The 20,307-nt window shown below is 42.0% G+C and overlaps 1 long non-coding RNA gene across 1 annotated transcript; it reads left to right on the top strand.

Moving 5' to 3' along the window:
• The first annotated feature begins 13,739 nt into the window (after positions 1 to 13,739).
• LOC141095468 (uncharacterized) lies at positions 13,740 to 18,414 on the top strand. The gene is made up of 4 exons (XR_012233395.1): positions 13,740 to 13,885; positions 15,375 to 15,416; positions 15,668 to 15,728; positions 18,286 to 18,414. It is a non-coding gene; the product is annotated as an uncharacterized lncRNA (long non-coding RNA).
• Positions 18,415 to 20,307: the final 1,893 nt, after the last annotated feature.

Below are 20,307 nucleotides of genomic sequence, written 5' to 3'. Positions count from 1 at the left end.
AACATGAAGTACGATATGTCACGAAAAAATAATCTCAGAATCAGCGGGACCCATTAAAGCGTTCCAGAGTTATAACCTCATAAAATGACAGTGGTCAGAATTGTAAAAATTGGCCTGGGCATTAAGCTTCAAATTGGCTCCGTCACTAAGGGGATAAGAAAACATGCTCACCACACAGATGCCATCCGTGTGCTGTACGTGTTGTACATGGACCCATAGACTGGTATTGGCCACTGTCATCTGTGCTGCTGGTAAAACGCGGACATATGAGCAGCCCTATAGGTTGTAATGGGTACGTGTAGATATGCGTCTCCAGTACGGGTGAAAACGGCTGCCAGACGCCCTGGAGACACGTACATGTGAACAGGGGCTTACACTACGCCAGGTTTCTGACATACAACAGTTGTACATTTTAGTGACCATTGATGATCTGTTATCAGCTATGGAGCAGATACAATAATTCCTAATTGTCTTCCTTCTCTTCAGTAGGATGACGATAGAAGAGCAGTACAAGGAGTACAAGGAGTTCCTGCATGAGCTGTATGTATATCATATAACTGGGATTATTGATCCTCCTGGACTCTCCCTGTAATGATCCACCACAGAGATGTTCCCTATGAGTCTGCATTGGTTATATTAAGGCTCAATAGTATCATTCCTCTTCCTACCATCATGGTGACTGTGTATGTGTAATATTATTCATTCTGTTTTCTTGGCTTTTTCTTTAATAGATGGAGAGTCAGCATAGAGCTATGGGAGGTAGAATTCGAGTATGTATCTTATTATATCTTCCTTCCACATTCATATAGGAGTAGTATGTGTCCCAATAAGGGGTGGACTCCATGGTGGTGATATCATGGCGTTACTGCTCCCACTCAGGGGCATTTACACTGTTTCCATAAGAAGGATGACATTGCTTTCAATAATAAAGAACTTAGACCCAAATTAATTCTTCATACTGTTCCTCATCCCTTTTATTCGTAGAATAACAATACGGTCAGGAGCCAATTACAGTAATGCCCCAAATTTATCCGGACTCTTGACCGACCAAATGTTGTCTTGGAGCCTGAGATTAAAGGATCATCCTTCTGTGTAGCACAATCTATGTGATGGCAGAGCTGGAGAGATTCTGGAGGTTATGTCCATGCTGTTATCTGAGGGACAGGTTATATAGATCATGGCCCCGATTCATCACCACCTTTTTGTCTACTTTATAACTAGTTTTGTGTGTTTTATACTTTTTTGTTTTTTTTCACCCCAATTCATTACTCTATTTGCACCTTTTCTAAGTCTATTTTACATGTGCTCACCTTTTTTATTTTTGCTGCTTTGTGGCCGTAGTTTGGCAATTCCAGATGTTTTCACCTGATTCAACATTTGGGACTTTCTAAAAAGTCATAAAATTTGGGATGATCTCACTCTAATCTCCCCCCTCATCCCTCTGGTGTATTTTCGAGTATGACAAAATATGGAACCAAGAGTCACAAAAGCAGTTCAAGAGAGGAAAAAAGCCCATTTTTGACTTTGCAACAAACCAATGAATCGCACGCACCATTTTGATGAATTTTGTTCCAAAACTGTAACTAATACCACAAGACAAAAAAGGAAAGTGATTTACAAAAATTAGCAGATGATGAGCCAATGTCTTAATGATTCTAACCAGATCTGTATGTTCTATTATAGGAAAAACAAATTTGGAAGAGCATCCCGCGCGCCTACCCTGGAGACCATCTTGTAAGTTAGTATAACAAACAGGGTAAGGCTAGTTTCACATTAGCGTTTTTTTGCGCAGCGCATCGTGCGCATAAAAAACGCAAAGAAAAACGCAAAACAAATGTGCGTTTTTTTTTCTTCATGCGCACGCTGATGCGTCAAAATAACGCAGTGTTACTTGCGTTTTACATGCGTTTTTGCATGCGGTTGCGTTTTTTATGCGCATGCGTTTTTAGGTGTGACATTTCACAATAGCAAAATCTTTGACCACCAATGGGTCACCAGTGGGCGTGTTTCATTGGAATGTTTTATAGACCCTGTACTGCTGAATTCATCAGATTTTGCTGCTGTTTCCGGTGTCAAGATGGACTTGCGTCTGGATAATTTCCGCTTCAAGCTGGATCTTGACATTGCGCTGTCTCAGGCGTATGTCTTTTGTTGCCAGCAAGAAAGGGAGAGGGAGAGACAGCAGAGACGGCAGCGGCGTAGGTTTTGGAGACATCCAATCATCGAACTCCGGCCAAGCCGTGGAGCATATCACACGCTGTACAGCGAGCTACAGGAAAACCCGGAGAAATTTGCTGACTATACACGGATGTCCCAGGAAAGCTTCCTTGACTTGCTGGGTATGGTTGAAGGAAACATCCGGAGAAGGGACACTCAGCTCCGGCGTGCCATTCCTCCCGAAGAAAGGCTCCTTGTCACCTTACGGTATGTATGTTGTTATGTTTGCATAATTTTTTTGGCTTTTTATTTTTTTTTTTTTTTGGTCCAAAAAATTAGGTTTTTTTTGGCTATTGATTTTTAACATTATTTTTGTGAAATTGCTTTTTTGCATAATGGTTTTTCTTCTGGCATGTACTAATCCCAAGCCTTTATAAAATGTTTTTTTGCTATGTTGTATTAAAAAAACATGCAAAATAGTTAGGCCATGTACTTTTTTATTTTCAGTGTTTTTAGTAATACCCAAGACAGAAATATAATTATTTTTTCTTTTTATGTTTGGCAGGTTCCTGGCAACTGGAGAGAGTCTTTCATCCCTGCATTTCCAGTACCGGCTGGGAATCTCAACTTTATCTGGGATTGTTGCCGACACCTGCAGGGCTCTGTGGGATGTTCTGTGTCCGGAGTTTCTGCCATTGCCCACTGCCGAAAAGTGGCTTCAAATATCGGAGAAATTCTGGGCAGTCTGCAATTTCCCGAACTGCCTAGGAGCGGTGGACGGGAAGCACATCCGCATCACAAAACCCGCAAGAAGTGGCTCCGAGTACTACAACTACAAGAAGTACTTTTCCACAGTCCTAATGGCCATTGCGGATGCAGACTGCCGGTTTGTGGCGGTGGACATAGGGGCATTCGGACGGGGCAACGATTCACAGACTTTTAAGAACTCTGATATGGGCTGGAGGTTGTACGGCAACCATTTCAATTTTCCACTGGCACGGCCTCTTCCCCAAACCCAAACTCCACCACTGCCATTTGTAGTGGTTGGGGATGAGGCATTTCAGATGTGCCCAAACCTGCTGAAGCCGTACTCCAGCCGTGACTTGGACCACCGCAAGAAAATTTTCAACTACAGGCTTACGAGGGCTCGCAGGACTGTAGAGTGCGCCTTTGGCATTCTAGTGGCCAGATGGCGAATTCTCAGCACCGCCATCAATCTCAAAATGGAAACAGTTGATGAGGTCGTGAAGGCATGCGTGGTTCTCCACAATTTTGTTATGGCAAAGGAGCGGCCGAACTTTGACATGGATGAGCCTGCTGCCAACCCTTTGCCAGATTTTACTCAGCACCCTCTTCGGTCCTCAGTCGAAGTTGCCCAAATGAGGGACCAATTTGCGGACTACTTTTTATCCGATGTTGGTCGTGTAGCATGGCAGGATCAAATGGTTTAATAGTTTTGTTGTTTGTTAAAAATAAAATACATGGTTTTTTATACCTGTACCCAGTGTACTGTGTCTTAATAAACTCCACTACTCATCTGCCCAGGTTAAATTGAAGAAAGGGAAACCACCATAAAAAAAAATATATATATATATATATATTATAATATATATATATATATATATATATATATTATTATATATATTATTATATATATTATTATATATATATATATATATATATTATTATATATATATATATATATTATTATATATATATATATATATATATTATTATATATATATATATATATTATTATATATATATATATATATATATTATTATATATATATATATATATTATTATATATATATATATATATATATTATTATATATATATATATATATATATATTATTATATATATATATATATATATATTATTATATATATATATATATATATTATTATATATATATATATATATATATATTATTATATATATATATATATATATATTATAATATATATATATATATATATATATTATAATATATATATATATATATATATTATAATATATATATATATATATATTATAATATATATATATATATATATTATAATATATATATATATATATATTATAATATATATATATAATTATTTTATATTATAAAATATATATATAATTATTTTATATTATAAAATATATATATATATATTTTATAATATATATATATATATATATTATAATATATATATATATATATATATATATTATATATATATATATATATATATTATAATATATATATAAATATATATATATATATATATATATATAAATATATATATATATATATATATATTTATATATAAATATATATATATATATATATATATTTATATATAAATATATATATATATATATATATATATATTTATATATTTATATATATATATTTATTTATATATTTATTTTTATATATATATATATATATAAATTTTTTGTTTTTTTTGGTGGTTTCCCTTTCTTTACTTTCTACCGGATGGTCAGCCATCCAACTCTGAAAGGGATACTATATTTCATTTTTGTTTTATTTATATATATATATATATATATATATATATATATATATATATATATATATATATATATATATAAAAAAAAAAAAGAAATATAGTATCCCTTTCAGAGTTGGATGGCTGACCATCCGGTATAAAGTAAAGAAAAACAAACCATAGTGTAGGGCGCAGTGTGTGCAGGCGGCGAAAGACACAATAACCAAACATTATTTTGAAAAAAAAATATAACATTTATTTAAATTATTTTTTAGTTGCTGGAAACTGGGGGGTGTGGAGGGATGAGGAACGGCTTTGGGTGGAGTAAGGGGTTCTAGGGGAAGGAGGAACCAAAGAAGTGGGGGAAGGGAGCTGAGGCAAGGAAAGTTGTGAAGTGGGAGGTGAGGGAGGAGGGAGGGTAAGAGTCCTCCTCTTTGTTTTTTTAGGACGGTGGCCCGTCGTCTTCCTGCTGTCCTCGCTTGAGCCTGAGGACTGGCTAGACCCCGGGGACCGCCTTGAGCCTCTGGACCGCCTTGAGCCTCTGGACTGCCTTGAGCCTCTGGAACGCCTGGAGGCTGGGGACTGGCTGGAGCTGGGGGACCGCCTGGCACTTGTTGACCGCCTGCCAGGATCTTGTTCCAGCTGTGGCATGCTGGAGGTGGTGGATGTCCTGGCAGGGGCCGTAAATATTGAATGCGGGTCCCCCAGCTGATGCTGCTCCGAGGTGGTGGTGGTGGTGGTGGCGGTCCATGCAGGCGTGGTGGCTGTGGCGGTCCATACCGGGGTGGTCCTCCCGCTGGTGGTGGTGGTTGCGGCGCTCAAGGCAGGGGTGGTGACGACGGGCCATCCAGTGGTGGTGGCGGCAGCAGTGGTGGGCCAGGCAGGAGCAGCGCTTGGCATGGTGTTGGCGGGTAAGTGTCCAGCTGCACTCGGACTTGGGGCGGTATATTGGTGTCCGGCGAGGCTTGGAAGTGTGGTGGCTGTGCAGTGATATGCAGCAGAAGTAGGTAATGCTGTAAAACGAGTCAGTGGTGGCACCGGTGGAAATGCCACCACTGACTGCTGCATAATCCTACTCTGCTGCATAGCCTGCATAAAAGCATTGTTGCAGGCCTGCATGACAGTCAACTGGAGGTCAGGGGTAAGGTGTTCCGCCGTGTCCCGAGCTATTTGGGTATAAAAATGATGCGCTGGTCTGGCGAGGTCGACTTCCAGGCGCTCAAGGCGACCCTCGATAGACTTGTAGCGTTGGTCCAAAAGGAGGAAACCACTCTCAAGTCTATCGGAGAGTGCCTTGAGGCTACTCTGAAAGACCGAGCTCAATTCAACGAACTCGGGCATGAGAGGCCTGTCCAAGGTCCTCTGCCGCTGCTGGCGGGAAGTGCCCGCAAAACCAGTGGCAGAGACCTGGGACAGGGGAACACCTGAGCGACCAGCTTCCTGGTCTCCAGATGACTGTGGTGCAGACCTGCAAGGTGCTTCCTCGCTGATGGATGGCTGGGAGGGGTCCGGGGCAGCTTGATGAAGGACCGCTTCGGGACCAGGTTGCAGGGTGCTGCTCCAGGTGCTGTGAAAAGAAAAGAAAGAAATTACTACCATAAATTAACAATCGCCAACTCCTGTGGAATAGAAAAGCACAGAATAAAACACAATACAACTAGAAAATACTTACGTTCGGGAGGCAAGGACCGGTCTTAAAAATGCCAAGGCACGATGGTATCGGTACTTCGTGCCGGTCCTTGCCGCAGCACCACTGCGAACCTTATTCTCCTGACGGATATCCCTGTTGAAGCGGTCCTTCATCGAGCGCCAACGGGTTCTGACTTTGTTCACTGTGATGGAAAAAAAAAAAAAAAGAAAAAAAGTAAGACTATGCACTGGAGGCTGTGATCATCCAACTGTGTGTGATGATAGAAACTCCATGGAGTTAATAGCATCACACACAGTTGGGTGATCCCGGCCAAGATCACTGCTGCATCACACTGCATTTAAATACTTACGAAAATCCTTGCGGACCCGGGGAGAGGCATTGTCCCAGCCATCCATCAGCGATGCGGCCACCTCGTTCCAGAGCCGCCGGATCACCACGTTGTCCGAGTGCAGTTGGTGACGGGTGTCCCACAACGGGACTCGCTCCTGGACTAGACGGATGAGCTCGTCGTTGTCCAGGGCGAGGTCCTCCTCCCGCTGTGGAGCCTAGAAAAGAAAGACAAACATTAATCTTTGAAAGATTTAAAAAAAAAAAAATATCGATAACTAGCTGAAGAGCCCGGCGCTGCCCGGGCATAGTAACTAACTGTGGTTAGTTATATAAATTTAAAATTATCCTCCATCCCATAGTCCCGTGCCCATATTCCATCATACATATCCTCCATCCCATAGTCCAGTGCCCATATACCCATCACACATCCTCCATCCCATAGTCCCATGCTCATATACCCATCATACATATTCGCCATCCCATAGTCCCGTGCCCATATACCATCATACATATCCTCCATCCCATGCCCATATACCCATCATATATATCCTCCATCCCATAGTCCCGTGCCCATATTCCATCATACATATCCTCCATCCCATAGTCCTGTGCCCATATACCCATCATACATATTCGCCATCTCATATGCCTGTGCCCATATACACATGATACATGTTCGCCATCCCATAGTCCCGTGCCCATATACCATCATACATATCCTCTATCCCATGCCCATATACCCATCATATATATCCTCCATCCCATAGTCCCGTGCCCATATACCCAAACAAACAAACATACACACACACACACACAAACACACACACACACATACACACTTTGAGCCCTAGATATTGATAAACAATCCATGAAAAAATTATTTGTTTTAAATGGAAATAAATGGAAAAAAAACAACAAACATCGAAAAAAACAACCATGAAAATTTAAAAAAAATAAAATTAAAAAATACAAAAAAAAAAAAAAAAAAAAAAAAAAACCAGACTAGAAAATAAGTAAAAAAAAAAAAACAAACAGTCCGTCTGTACTTACATCACGTCTACCCGCCCGCACTTGGCCTTGCTGCTCCTGCCGTTCCTCCGGTGGTGGTGGCGTGATGGAGGATGAGCTCTGAAAATTAAACCAAAAAAATTAATCACATGTGTTTATTTTTTCAAATCCATACGGAAGCATAGTACTCACTTCTTCTGCCTCTTGCCCTGTCCCGGGGACATATTCTTCACCAGATGAAGACATGCTGCAATAAAAAAAAAAAGAGACATAAGTACATAGAAATGTATTGAAATTTCAGCCAGACATTAGGTTTTTCATACTTACATTGGTGCAGCTTGTGCTGTGTGTCCACTAGTGAGCAATCCTTAAAGTATTGTGGAATCCCAGTGCCCACACCATTTTATCACCTTGGTTCAATTTTGTTTTTTTACTGTCTAGACCAAATTTCAGTCATGTTTATGTAAAAAACGCATGCGCATAAAAACGCAAGACCATGCGCAAGTATTGCGCTCCCATAGGCTCCAATGTGGTGTTTTTGCGCATTCCGTGCGCATTCCGTGCGCATGCGTTGTTTTAACGAGACAGGGCGGAACCAAAAATGCAACATGTTGCGTCTGACGCGCCTGGCGCAAAAGACAAAAAAACGCATGCGCACGAAAGCGCAAATATGCGCAAGACCATGCGCACATCATGTAAAATATAGGTGCGCAGTGCGCATGCGCACTGGTGCGCCCGATGCGCTGCGCACAAAAGCGCTAATGTGAAACCAGCCTTATATTTGTAAAACGTTCTCCCATATATTCTATTGCCATAATCAATGCATCTATAAGAGGGAATGATGTAAGAAACAGTTGGAAATTCATGAGGATTTCACATACCCTCATTGTCACTGTGCCACCATCAGCAGACACAGGCACGCTCATGTATAAAAACTCTTCTAAGGCTAGTTTCACACTAGCGTTCTCGGGTGCAGCACAGGGCCGCCGCTTAGCTCTGCCCCCGGCTGCGCCCTCTCCGGTCTGCTTCTCCTAGGATCGCATGAGGCTGCATGCGATCAGCGTACCGTATATTTAGAGTTGGGTACGCTGACCGTGCGCTGGTCTGATTTTGTTGGCGCTGTGCCCAGCGCACAAAAACATGCTGTGTTGCATTTTTGTGCGCTGGGCGCAGCGCCAAAAGGGCGCAGCACCAGCAAAATCAGACCAGCACCAGTCAGAATCCAGAATTCATCATCTCAGTTTCCTTTAAAATGAGAGAAAAGATCTGATTGGTTGCTGTGAGTAACACGGACACTTTTTCTTAGAGCGATTTTCATGGATTATGCCTGGAAGTTTTATGAAACCATTTCTATCCTTCATACACAGTCCACCATAAATAGCAATCTTCATTCTGCTAACTGGAGGATAACAGTGATGATAGATAGAAATGTAGAAGTTTTAAGAACCATTTTTCGTATAAAATGAGTGATTATAACAATGATGGCAGTTTATGAGAATTGCTAAATAAAGTCTATGTTATATATCCATTAGTGAGGAAGAGGAGGAAGAGGAGGAGGACGTGATGGACGAAACATCTGAAGAGGAAATCTATGAGAACATCAGTTTGTAAGTAGAGAGATAAGTGAGATTATAATGTACTCACCAACACTCCCAGAAGATCCCCTAGTCTCCTGGAAAACCTTACTCAAGGATACATCTACAGTCATATGTAAAAGTTTGGGCACCCCTATTAATGTTAACCTTTTTTCTTTATAACAATTTTGGTTTTCGCAACAGCTATTTCAGTTTCATATATCTAATAACTGATGGACTCAGTTATATTTCTGGATTCAAATGAGGTTTATTGTACTAACAGAAAATGTGCAATCTGCATTTAAACAAAATTTGACCGGTGCAAAAGTATGGGCACCCTTATCATTTTCTTGATTTGAACACTCCTAACTACTTTTTACTGACTTCCTGAAGCACTAAATTGGTTTTGTAACCTCATTGAGCTTTGAACTTCATAGCCAGGTGTATCCAATCATGAGAAAAGGTATTTAAAGTGGCCACTTGCAAGTAGTTCTCCTATTTGATTCTCCTATAAAGAGTGGCATCATGGGCTCCTCAAAACAACTCTCAAATGATCTGAAAACAAAGATTATTCAACATAGCTTTTCAGGGGAAGGATACAAAAAGTTGTCTCAGTGATTTAACCTGTCAGTTTCCACTGTGAGGAACATAGTTAGGAAATGGAAGAACACAGGTACAGTTCTTGTTAAGCCCAGAAGTGGCAGGCCAAGAAAAATATCAGAAAGGCAGAGAAGAAGAATGGTGAGAACAGTCAAGGACAATCCACAGACCACCTCCAAAGACCTGCAGCATCATCTTGCTGCAGATGGTGTCACTGTGCATCGGTCAATACAGCGCATGCATAACGCCTTTTATACAAAAACAACTCAATCTTTGTTTCATCAGTCCACAGGACCTTCTTCCAAAATGTAACTGGCTTGTCCAAATGTGCTTTTGCATACCTCAGGCGACTCTGTTTGTGGCGTGCTTGCAGAAACGGCTTCTTTCGCATCACTCTCCCATACAGCTTCTCCTTGTGCAAAGTGCGCTGTATTGTTGACCGATGCACAGTGACACCATCTGCAGCAAGATGATGCTGCAGGTCTTTGGAGGTGGTCTGTGGATTGTCCTTGACTGTTCTCAGCATTCTTCTTCTCTGCCTTTCTGATATTTTTCTTGGCCTGCCACTTCTGGGCTTAACAAGAACTGTACCTGTGTTCTTCCATTTCCTTATTATGTTCCTCACAGTGGAAACTGACAGGTTAAATCACTGAGACAACTTTTTGTATCCTTCCCCTGAAAAGCTATGTTGAATAATCTTTGTTTTCAGATCATTTGAGAGTTGTTTTGAGGAGCCCATGATGCCACTCTTCATAGGAGAATCTAATAGGAGAACTACTTGCAAGTGGCCACTTTAAATACCTTTTCTCATGATTTGATACACCTGGCTATGAAGTTCAAAGCTCAATGAGGTTACAAAACCAATTTAGTGCTTCAGGAAGTCAGTAAAAAGTAGTTAGGAGTGTTCAAATCAAGAAAATGATAAGGGTGCCCATACTTTTGCACCGGTCAAATTTTGTTTAAATGCAGATTGCACATTTTCTGTTAGTACAATAAACCTCATTTGAATCCAGAAATATAACTGAGTCCATCAGTTATTAGATATATGAAACTGAAATAGCTGTTGCAAAAACCAAAATTGTTATAAAGAAAAAAGGTTAACATTAATAGGGGTGCCCAAACTTTTACATATGACTGTATAGCAGTTGCATACAGTCAGATAACTTTATCCATAGGCTTCCTAAGCATCAATTCTTCTGCTAATGGTTGGCAACTGGAGGATAACAGTGACAATGGATAGAAATTCAGAAGTTTTTAGAAAAAATTCTTGTATAAAATGAATAATTGTAACAACAATGACAGCTTATGAGAGTTGTTAAATATAGTCTATGTTATATATCCAATAGAGAGCAGGAGGAAGAGGAGGAGGAGGAAGAGATGGAGGAGGAAGAGGAGGAGGAGGAGGGAGAGGATAACATCAAATTGTAAGTAGAGAGATAGTGAGATTATTATGTACTCACCAACACTCCCAGAACATTCCCGAGTCTCTTGAAAAGAGTTACTCAATGATAAATCTATAGCAGTTGTATACAGACAACTTTATGCGTAGGTTTCAAGTAGCCTCCTCTTCAATGTTGCCCTCATTTTGTCCTTACTCCATACCAAGCCCCTCCCATGCTACCCCTCTCCATCCTGAGACTCCCCTCTCCAATCTCCTTTTTGCGCCTACTCATGCTACCCTTTTTCCATACAGAGTCCCCCTATAATGAGCCCTTCTACACTACCACTTTTCCATACGGAGATGCTCCAGATTCTCCATATCGAGCACCCCTATTCTCCATACTACGACCCTTCTATTCTCTATACCAAGTCCCCATTCTCCCTACTAAGCACTCCTACACTTCCCCTTCTACATAACAAGCCCCCCACGCTGCACCTTTTCCATATTGAGACCCCTCCATTCTCCACACTGAGATCATCTTCTCCCAGGGGTGGATTAAGGGTAGCCAGGACCCAAAGCTGTTCAGACTCTGTGGGCCCCCCAATCATGTGACGGGGGTCATGTGACGGGGTCATGGCTTACATAGTGAGGACAAGCCGCGGGCAAACAATATTACAGAAGAAATGGACATCTAATCCGAAAAATGCTGCGCTTCTGCCAGGCGGCTGCTGCATCACCAGGTCATTAATATCGCAGGGAGAAGACAAAGGGAGAGGGAATCCCCACACCAAAGAGGCATTTCACTCACCCAGCAGACAAATCAATGACTGAAGCAAGGAACTCTGTGAGCAGTGTCACAGTCAGTGGCCACAGACGAGATCTGCTAGCCACATGGGTTGATGGGCCAGCTGTATTCTCCATCACCCCAGAAGCCATCACAGACTTGTACTGGGGATGAGCGATGTGCATGGATCTATACATCTGGGGGATCTCCTCCAGAACCAGAGACCATTGTGCTCCCGGGAGATCAGTGCCTGGTAACATACATGACAGGGGCATGTGGCCCCACAGGACAGGGAGCAGGGGCATCACAGGGGCAGGGGGTCCCACAGGACAGGGGACAGGGGTATCACAAGGGCAGGTGGCCCCATGGGGCAGGAGACAGGGGGTCCCATAGGGGCAGAGGGTTCCACAGGACAGGGGGCAGGCAGCACCATATCACAATGCTCCTCTGTGCCCCCCACTCTGCACTGGCACTGCCCGGGGCATAATCCGCCCCTGGCAATACTACAAAGCTGGCAGCAGGTTCAGCACAGTTTGTGGCACCAGAGCAAAGCTTGTCTTCCGGGGCCCCACTCACACTGACATGTGGGGGCCACACTTTTACCTGTGGACAGGTGGCCCTCTGACCTTCCAGCACCATTCCTGAGCTTGTTACCTTGCCAGTTCCAGCAGTCCAGTTCTTGTTCCGTTGCCATTGACGTTCTGGCTCGGTGTCAGGCAGCCACCCTCTTCCTCCCTCCCCTGGGCTATGGGGCGTGACATGACTGCTGCACAAGAGCCACCTCTCTCATGCCGTCTGTCAGCTCAATCTGCGGGGCGTAGGAAACGGGTGACGTCACTGGGAGGGGGAGGAGCGGGGGCGAGAAGGTGAGCAGAGGGCAGACGCGCTGGTCACGTGATGTGTGTGTACGTCTCTCTGCTTGTGAATGTGTCAGGTGCTGCTGGGGAGGAAGCAGACGGGTCGGCGCGTCCTCTCACTAACCGCTGGTGCCAGTGGTGGATTATAATGGGGCAATTTACCCTGGGCTGGTGGGCCCCCCCACACCACTGGGCCCTGGGCTACTGCCCAGATTGACCTAATTATAATCCGCCACTGCCTTCTCCATATCGAACTCGCTATGCTACTTATTCTCCATACTGAGCCCCTCATGCTAACCCTTCTCCACACCAAGACCCTACTTATTCTCCATACTGAGCCCCTCATGCTAACCCTTCTCCACACCAAGACCCCCTTTATTCTACAAACCAAAATCCCCTGATTCTCCATAATGAACCCCCCTCACGCTATGCCTTTTCCATATCCAGACGCCTCAGATTCTCCATATCCAGGCCCCCATTCTCCATATCGAGACCCTTTTATTCTCCGTTGCAAGAACCCACATTCTCCATATTGAGCCCCTTTGGCTGCCCCCCATGTATCTTCAGTACTGCAGTGACGTCTGCAATGTGATGAGATGATCTCTTCGTGCTGCTGTGATGTCAGCAGTGTGAGCTTGCCATTTTATGTTGAGTTATACAATTGATGGCAGTGGTGGGACCTGCGTGACCTCCCAGGCTGCGATCTTTGAGACTTTGTTTATAATGAAAACTTGATTTTTTACCATAGATATGAAAATATAGTGTGGGCCGACACAGAGCCAATCCCTTAAGTAATAAGAGCAATCATGGCCGTGTTTACTCCAATGTAACCTTGGACTTTTGAACAATGTTGTCATATTGTGACACAAGTGCAGGACATTACACAGGACAATATCACTGTATAAATCATCACAGACTGATCAGAATGATAATGTGAACTGTATCTCAATTTGTTATTTTGATTTTTTTAAGACAAAAACAGAAATGGTGGATGCCAAAGTGCATGCGAGGAAGGACCAGCAGCCCTGTAAAAAACATGTAAGTATTTTAACCTTTCCCAAAAATGGACGTGCCCTTATGTGCTAATTGCTGTCTTCTGGATGCAGTATTATATACTGATTCGTCCTAGTAGTTACAGGAAGATCAGTCCCCTTAATCTAGGTGTCACATGGTCTGTCAGTATATACACACCTTTTTTGAAAGGCCACAGGGGCTGCAACACCATTAGAGGGGTTTTCCCATAAACAAAGTTAATTTTAATCCATAGATCTTGGAATAATAATAGTTTCCACAATTGGATGTGTTTAAAAATGATGTTCCTGTGCTGAGATAATCTTATAAATGTGTCCCTGCTGTGTACTTTGCTACTTTGCAATGGTTGTGTCTGACTATGCGTGAACTTGGTCAGACACAAACAAGTCAAGGACAAGGTTGTTGAGAAATACAAGTCCGAGTTAAGCTGTAAAAAAATCCCAATCTCTGATGATCCCCGTAGCACCATCAAATCCATTATCATCAAATGGAAAGATCATGGTACCACAACAAACCTGCCAAGAGAGGGCCATCCACCAAAACGCTCAGCCCGGGGAAGGAGGGCATTAATCACAGAGGCAGCACAGAGACCAAAGGTAACTCTGAAGGAGCTGCAGAATTCCTAAGCAAAGACTGGAGTATTTATCCATTCCACCACAATAAGCTGTACACTCCATAGAAGTGACCTTTATAGAAGAGAGAGCAGAAAAAAGCTTTTACTTACACACAAAAATTGTCTTGTTTTGAGTTTCTGGAAAGACATGTCGGAGACTCCTCAAATGTATGGAGGAAGGTGCTGTGGTGAGACGAGAACAAAATTTAACTTTTGGCTAACAACATAAACGCTATGTCTGGCATCAAACCAATACAGCTCATCCCCCAAAGAACACCATCCCCGCTGTGAAACATGGTGGCAGTGATTTGAGACTGAGACAGAGGTTTGCTTCTAACAAGACAATGACTGAAAGCATAGTGCTAAAGCCACACTCGAGTGGTTTAAGGGGAAACATGTAAATGTTTTGGATTGGTATAGTCAAAGCCCAGACCTTAGTCCAATGGAGAACCTGTGGTCATACTTGAATATTGCTATTCACCAGAGGAAACCATCTACCTTGAAGAAGCTGGAGCAGTTTTGCCTTGAGGAATGGGCAAAAGTAACAGTGGCAAGATGTGGAAAGCTCAGAGAGACTTATCCAAAAAACTTGCAGCTGAATTACCACAAAAGGAGGCTCAACAAAGTACTGACTTTAGGGGGTTGAATAGTTATGTACACTGAAGTTATTTTGTCCCATTTGTTGTTTGCTTAAACAACAACGAAAAGAAAACCAAATGTTCACAGTTGTAGGCATGTTCTTTGCATGAACTGATGCAAACCCTCACAAAAAAACATTGAAGTTCCAGATTGTGAGGTAGCAAACCACAAAAATTTCAAGGGGGTGAATACTTTCACATTTTACATGGTATTTATTTGAGATCATTTCTTCTATTTCTTCAGCAGCAAAGGTGATGAAAAAGAAAAAGAGAGCGGTACATCAAAGTAAGGAAGAACTTCTCCCTTAGTTGTACATAGAATATTGTCACACTAAGGCTCATAATATCAGGGGTAGATATACTTTGTGTCTTCCCTTTATGTCTTTACATTATATTGTATATTTTTAATGGAAGACACCAATATATTTAAGTGTCTATCTGTATGTCCCATAGTGAGAGAAAAGCAATTCCCTTTTCAGTTCCCGTTTTCCAAACTCACTTACTTTCCTGTCCTTTCATCTCCATTCTAAACACTAGGCTCCTCAGAACCTTTTTCTGCTGCTGCCTCAGCAGCACCATGGCAGAATAAACAAGAAACGTAAGTGTAATTTCTTTTTAACTGAAAAAATTTTAAGATTTACAATATCTAATCAGTATCATCTTAAGTGTTGATTTATTTTCATATAAACAATCGGGTGGTGACAAATGAGTTTAATCCTTTTGAAAAAATACAGAACTATACACTGGTGAGGGCAGGTAGGTTGGTGTATAGGAGGAGAGGTAGGAGGACACAATTGTTTTTCAATCAAAGATAGTTTCTTTTTACAGGCGCAAGGCACTGCCATGGGCACGACCTGTGCGCCATTGTATGAAAATTTCATTCTTGGCCTATGGGAGAGGGAGATTTTTCAGGGTGGCCCCCAGCCTACTTCCCATGTGCACTGATGGTAAAGGGACATCGATGACCTGCTTATCATTTGACAGGGCACTGAACTGAAACATTTTCATGACTGTGTTGAACTGCTACAACTGTAATATCAGACTCATGTATAAGTTTCATAAACATTGATATTTTGGCTATACAACTCACATCAGGGGATGGCCTAATACAGAAGTCTTCAGAAAGGAGATATCAATCAATTCATTATTGCACACATCTTCAGCCACTGATCGGTTCCTGTGGATGAGGAGGATCTGTTCTTCTGAAGAAAGTTTTGAGAAAAGCAGATGATCTGAAAGATAGATTTTTGGCTTGAGGTTGTAGGAAAAGGGACTATTAAATATGGCTGTCGCCGTGCTAAATCTACATCACACATGAATTTATTGACCTCCACTTTCAAAAAAAACACAGTGATCCTACATTCAGATTTATTTTCACCTATAATTCTCAATGGGAGGTCGTCTGTGACATTTTTCAAAAACAGTGGTCTATCATAAAAACTGACCCAACATTGGCCGTGACATTTCCTGAAGTTCCACTACTGACAGCTAGAAGGAATAAAAACTCGAAGGATCTGCACGTCAGGAGCCACTATGTGGCCAGACCAAATTAGACTATTCAATATTGTACGCATGGGACGGAAGTGGGGATGTTTCCCCCGCAGAGACTTTATTGCAAGTAAAAACATCATTAGCTCCTTTACATTTGATTCTACAGCTGGGAAAAAAATTTACTTTACAAACCACATATCATGTGGCACTACACGATAATTACTTATGTAGATTTAACTTTCTGGGAACTCCGTATATATGGACCAGAGAGCATGTCAGAGATACCCAGGCAGAACGTAAGATTGGTGACATCTCCGTGCTCAAGTACATTCCAAGGCACTTCACGTCCTGTCATAGCTGTGACCCTACTGGTTTTAAAGATTCGAGGCATTGACCGGCTCCACTGTGGCATCGGGGGTGGTGATGTAAAACACCTGCTAGCACAACTAGAATGTCTCTGGTTAGTGACTTTGGGAACCATGCAACTATATTCTTCCAGTTTCTATTTATTTTTTCATTACTTTTTATCAATTTTTTTTAATTCTACAAAAAAGTTATTTTCTTTTTAAATTATTTTTTAGGATGATTTTTGTATAAGTTGGTTACAAGAAAAAATGACATAGAAGTGATATGATGTCATAGTGTGCATGTTCCAGGGCAGAACCAGTATATGTCCATACATCACTGCTGCTCCTGCCTCAGAAACTGGCAAATCCTAGTAGTCCACGGGGGGATTCAGGTCCCCCATGTCCTCCAACCCAATTCATCTATGTATTATTAAAGGGCTTGTCCAGTTAAAATCTATAAGTCTGCAGTCACTCTGTGTGACTGCAGACTTATGAATTCCATCAGTGTAAGGAGCGAGGCCATGTCCACTGGCCAGGAGAATGTATAACTCATATGTACCCACCGGTCTCGGATCTGAAAACAACGAATACTCACAGCGCACAGTGCGTGCACTGGGGGATGCATAAGTCTGCTGTCGCACAGAGTACTGCAGACTTATCAGTTTTGACCGGACAACCCCTTTAAACTCCCTGCCTAACCAGCCCTGTATGACGTAATTCAGTTAAATAAATGCTTTAAAAAAGCATTTATATTGTCCCCGTTACCTGTCCTAATGAGGCAGAAGAGTCTTATCTGAGTGTACGGAGCAGCAGGTAATCATCACACATGGGGCCATGGCCTCCGCTGGGACTGAATTGCTCTAATCAGGGCTGAGGAAGGTCCAGGGCTAGAAAGCCGAATCACTGGGAGTTTTATAGGGGACCGGTATGTGCAGATGGAGCCTTTTTAAGCCGCTGAGCTATCCAAGGCGAAGCCGCTTCAGGAAAAAGCCGGCAACTTTGTTGGCCATTTTGCTGTTGCTTTTGCAACAACTTTGCCATCAGTGTCTTTGCTTTATATATTTCAAGTCCCAACCAAAAGTCATGTAGGCTGGTAGCTGGACATATCCATGTTACGCGCACTACAGCCATCTGAAGTTAAAATATTGATTGAACAAATATAGAAAGTAAAGTCCAATTGTTTGCAGTAAAACTTGTGCGACTCAAGATTCTGAAATTTTCGTCCCGTATAATGATTTCTATTATGTTCCTGGGTCGGATTTATTTTAAAGCTGGGCTTTAGGTTCCTGAAACTCATCTAGTAACCTTTCCTTACAGGTTGCGCAGATGCTGAAAGCTGGAAAAGCCAAAGAAGTGTCGTACAATTCTTTATCTACACACATTATTGCGGAAAATGGCGACAATCCGGAGGGTGAGGAGGCTCGAGAGGTCTTTGATCTTCTTATTGTAAAAGTAGGTGATGTCAGCATTTGTTTCTAACGATTTACATTCTCTGATTTCATATATATATACTATATATATATATATATATATATATATATATATATATATATACACACACACACTATATATATACACTCACTGGCCACTTTATTAGGTACACCATGCTAGTAACGGGTTGGACCCCCTTTTGCCTTCAGAACTGCCTCAATTCTTCGTGGCAGAGATTCAACAAGGTGCTGGAAGCATTCCTCAGAGATTTTGGACCATATTGACATGATGGCATCACACAGTTGGCGCAGATTTGTCGGCTGCACATCCCTGATGCGAATCTCCCGTTCCACCACATCCCAAAGATGCTCTATTGGATTGAGATCTGGTGACTGAGGAGGCCATTTGAGTACAGTGAACTCATTGTCATGTTCAAGAAACCAATCTGAGATGATTCGAGCTTTATGACATGGCGCATTATCCTGCTGAAAGTAGCCATCAGATGCCTGTTCTTAGCTGAGAGGAGTGGTACCCAGTGTGGTCTTCTGCTGCTGTAGCCCATCTGCCTCAAAGTTCGACGCACTGTGCGTTCAGAGATGCTCTTCTGCCTACCTTGGTTGTAACGGGTGGCAATTTGAGTCACTGTTGCCTTTCTATCAGCTCGAACCAGTATGCCCATTCTCCTCTGACCTCTGGCATCAACAAGGCATTTCCGGCCACAGAACTGCCGCTCACTGGATTTTTTTTCTTTTTCGGACCATTCTCTGTAAACCCTAGAGATGGTTGTGCGTGAAAATCCCAGTAGATCAGCAGTTTCTGAAATACTCAGACCAGCCCTTCTGGCACCAACAATCATGCCACGTTCAAAGGCACTCAAATCACCTTTCTTCCCCATACTGATGCTCGGTTTGAACTGCAGGAGATTGTCTTGACCATATCTACATGCCTAAATGCACTGAGTTGCCGCCATGTGATTGGCTGATTAGAAATTAAGTCTTAACACACAGTTGGACAGGTGTACCTAATAAAGTGGCCAGTGAGTGTATATATTTCCATTATGTTCGCTTCCTTTAAATTATGTATGTGTATTAGTATAGCCTTTAAAGGGTCTGTTTGGTCTAAAGTGAAAAGTCTGCAGCGGATGGAGGGAGGCCATGCTCATGTCCTATTGTAATGGCATCATCGGCGTCACTTTATTTGTTTATTGGTAGAAGATATATATGAGCATACAGGAATGGTCAATGTAAGTACAGAGTTAACATTAACTGTGCATCTCTAAATCATTGGGAAAAAAAGCAGGGAGCAGAAATGTGAACTAAATTAAATGTTAAAATATGATGACATATCTATTAAAGCAAAAAAATTAAATTAGACCTTAGGAGAAGCCAATAATCTGTCGTAACGCAGGTCAGGCATTTATTTTTTATTCTTGCAGTGCTTCTCATTTATTAGCTGCAATGGAAGCCAAGGGCAGAGTCCTCCTATTTTACGTAATGCCTGTGCCCTGCCTTCCCGCAGCTGATTGACAGATTTATCCCGAAGCACAATAGAAGGAGAAACTTATCGAACAGTGGCAGGGGAACCAGGAGCTCCTGAATACCAAAGACTCAACCGTTCAGCTCCCACCACTACAAATAAAAAGAGAGTTCATGAAAAGGACTGCAAGAAAGAAAGCAAATGACCTGGCAATTTACACAGACTTGCCATTGCTGCAAGTAGAAATAGCAGAAAAGGGTTTATATCTGTAATGGTGCTGCGGTGCAGTGTAATGTAACTGTAAGAGGATGGAAGAATGTTACTGCTTTCCCTTTCCTTCCCAGGTGGTCCCGGTACCGCATGTTTTAATGTAATGTAAATTCTGCGTATGTTTGTTGATATAATGTGGTATTGCTACATGCGTAAATGTAT

Source organism: Dendrobates tinctorius, unplaced genomic scaffold (genome assembly GCF_039654945.1).
Source record: "Dendrobates tinctorius isolate UK_male_01 unplaced genomic scaffold, ASM3965494v1 ptg000070l, whole genome shotgun sequence".
In the NCBI taxonomy this organism is placed as follows: domain Eukaryota; kingdom Metazoa; phylum Chordata; class Amphibia; order Anura; family Dendrobatidae; genus Dendrobates; species Dendrobates tinctorius.
Note: the sequence above shows the minus strand (reverse complement) of the source record. Positions and strands in the feature narration are given on the sequence as shown.